Raw genomic sequence first — 3,258 nt, forward strand, 5'->3', positions numbered from 1 at the left:
AATAGGCGAAGAAGAAGAAGAAGAAGAAGAAGAATATAGAACGAAAGGGAAAGGGGAAATGATGAAATTATGGATAAATGGGGTGAAGAAGAGAGAATTGATCGAAGACAAGCAAAACACTTAAAAAAAAAAAAAAATACAATAAAGAAAATAAATAAATAAATGCACAAGGAAGCAACAGAGTAAATCATTACATAAAGTAATTTAATTAGTTTAACAAATCTATATATCGATGAAAAATATCTATAAATATAAAAAATGAATGGATTACTTGAACACTCTCGAGTTTCAATAATACTCGTACGATCAATGATATAAAAAATTATATATTTTATACTTGCAAGAGAAAATATCCAACTCACGCGCTATAAAATTTGATAAAATTTATATGAAAAATAATTCTTAAAAAAATAATTTGACACGTATTTTTTATTATCGGCTGTAATATTTTTCCAACTTCAAATTTTAAGGATTGTTTTCATTCTTCTATCTTCACTTCGACGCGAATAACAACTGATAAAAAATATAGGAGTTGATTATTTTTTTGAGAAATTTTTTTCAAAATTTATTTATCAAAATTTAATACGCATGAGTTTTATATTTTTCCCTCGTTAAACGTAAAATATTACTCGAAATCTAAATGAAATTCATGCACGCTAATTAACAATGAATTCGTAATAAAATTGTTCGTTTTCATTTGTCTACTGTATATAAAAAAAAAAAAAAAAACAAACAAACAAACATAAAAATACACACTTTCTAAGATAATAAAATGGAAGCAGGGGATAAGCAATTCGAGGGTGATTTTTGTACGTATATTCGTAACATTAGCAAAAAAGCGTGCAACAAGATGATATATAATATTTTTCCACGAAATTGTTGTACATTTTCGAGTTTATTTTGCATTCATAGTTTTAATTATTTTAAACTAAATATATATATATATGTATATCATCCTTTAACGCAATATACACATTATTTAAGATATTACACATCTTATTGTCACCGTATATACTTTATTTTCCAGCACAATACAAAACGGGAAGAATGACACTGCTAATCTGGTATACAGTTACGTGTACAGCTAAAATTCGAAGAGATAGTATAGTAAAGTTAAACTTGATCGCAAAAAATACGTTTGGTGAGATGAAACACGCATAAATAATTAAGAGTACGTTTGAAAATTGACAATAAATAGCATAACGAGTTCTTCATTTATTTAATAAATTAAATTTATTTTTTCGTTTTTTTTTTATGTATAATTATCATAGTATCAATTATTTAAAATCGATTACACGTGTTATAATTTGATTAAAATCAGAGATCGTATGGCGAACACATAACAAATAATTCTAGCGTCAAGTGTTCTAGCAGAAGCACACAAAAAAATTGTCAATTTTCTGCATTATATGGTAGAGATTTTATAAAGGTAACATTAATTGAAAACACAATTTCATACCATGCCCAAGAAACACATTGAATTGAAAAAAAAAAAAAATAAAAAATAAATAAATAAAGCATGCTTGGCACATGCTGCGAATATAGCAAAAAACATATATTATCACATGTATCAAATCAAATTAAGCATCATGCAAGACAATAAAGTCTCAATCATGATTTTATACTTTGAATACTACCACAAAAATCTTTGCAAGCTAAATATACATTTATGCATCTGACATGTAACATAAAGGTGTGTACACGCACACACGCAATAGCAGTTTATACTCTTTGAAATTTCTTTCTTCGTTAACATACACACACATACACACATATTTGCACATAATATTTCCCATTTTTTTTTACTTGTAGATAAATTTTTTTATAATAATCACAATTTTTTACGTTTTTCAAATAATTGTAAGATATCATTAACGGAATAAACCTATAAAATTTACATCAATGATTAACGCAGTGCTGTCCAAATTTCATTCACGAGAAAATCAAAATTATCTTGATTTTTTATCTTGAAAGAAATTAAAATATTTGTTACATGTCTAATTTATATAAGTTTATAATTTCAAATTTTATATGTTATATTGATCGACAAAATTTATTAAGTAAAGAAACTTGTATCAAATTAAATATAAAAAAAAATACAATTATTTCATGAAAAAATGTTCAAAATGTTTTCATCTTCCTAAATCTTATCGAGATCGTTATTCTTATCATTTGTTCTTTTTAAAATTGCATTGAAATTTGATGTTTAAATCCAAATTATAAATTTTGTAAAGTCTAGAAATCCTAAAAAAATAAATAATCTCGAAATAAATAAGCCATTTTCATTTCTTGAACTACGAAGCATATCACCGTCACTCTACGTACGTAACTATGGAATATATAAATAAATACCTCTACTTAATGTACCTTCAATGGACAGCACTGAATTAATGGTTTCCATTCCCATCCTTTCTTCCCATTTATTTTTTCTATAGATATAAAGAGAATAATCTTTATATTTAAGAGAATATTCACATAACAATTAGTATCGCTCTGTTCGTTTGTTTAAAACTGTTTCGAATTGAAAAGCTTGAGTATACATGCATTACATTTTTGAATAATTGACATATTATAATGTTATATTAATGTTATATTAACATTATAAGATAAATTAAAAAAAAAAAAAAAAAAAAAAAAAAAAAGAAAAAGAAAAAATTATCGAAAAATTTTCATTCATTAACTAGAATCGTACATGCAAGAAAGTAACAGAACAACACTTGATCGCTATACCCTCGTAAGATTTTCACAAGGATATATGTAAAATATAAATGAAATATTTTTAAATAATGACAAATTCGAACGATCGATCGTAGATTCCAGAGCAACACTTTTTTTATTCATCCTGTGTACCGAGAAAACTGTCAATTAATTTCATACGAATTGACTTAAATAAAATGTGAACAAAACGACATTTAACCTAAAAATCAATCGTCATTAATTTCATCACAAATATTTCTTACGCATAAAAAAATCTTCAAATTTAATATCATAATTTGACAATTATGTCACCTATATATATTTGTATCAGAATTAGAATATTGTAAAAATATTTTGATCGATAATAATTACCGTGTTGCCTTGTTAACTTAACGAAAAGAGTCGAAGATGAAAAAAGAAGAAAAATGAAAAAGTGACGTGAAAATAACGTTAAACCTATACATGTGCATGACGTGAAAATAATGAAAATGACGTAGACATACGGTAGAAACACTTTCACAAATATTTTTTTAACTGCTCTTATTTTTTTTTTTTTTTTTT

At 25.0% G+C, this 3,258-nt stretch overlaps 1 protein-coding gene across 15 annotated transcripts in view; it reads right to left on the minus strand.

The window, feature by feature from the left end:
- Positions 1-3,258, minus strand: part of LOC102678720 (TRAF2 and NCK-interacting protein kinase) — a 29,477-nt gene that overhangs the window by 5,458 nt on the left and 20,761 nt on the right. The window lies entirely within an intron of this gene.

The sequence above is a fragment of the Apis dorsata genome, unplaced genomic scaffold (assembly GCF_000469605.1).
Source record: "Apis dorsata unplaced genomic scaffold, Apis dorsata 1.3 scaffold_270, whole genome shotgun sequence".
In the NCBI taxonomy this organism is placed as follows: Eukaryota; Metazoa; Arthropoda; class Insecta; order Hymenoptera; family Apidae; genus Apis; species Apis dorsata.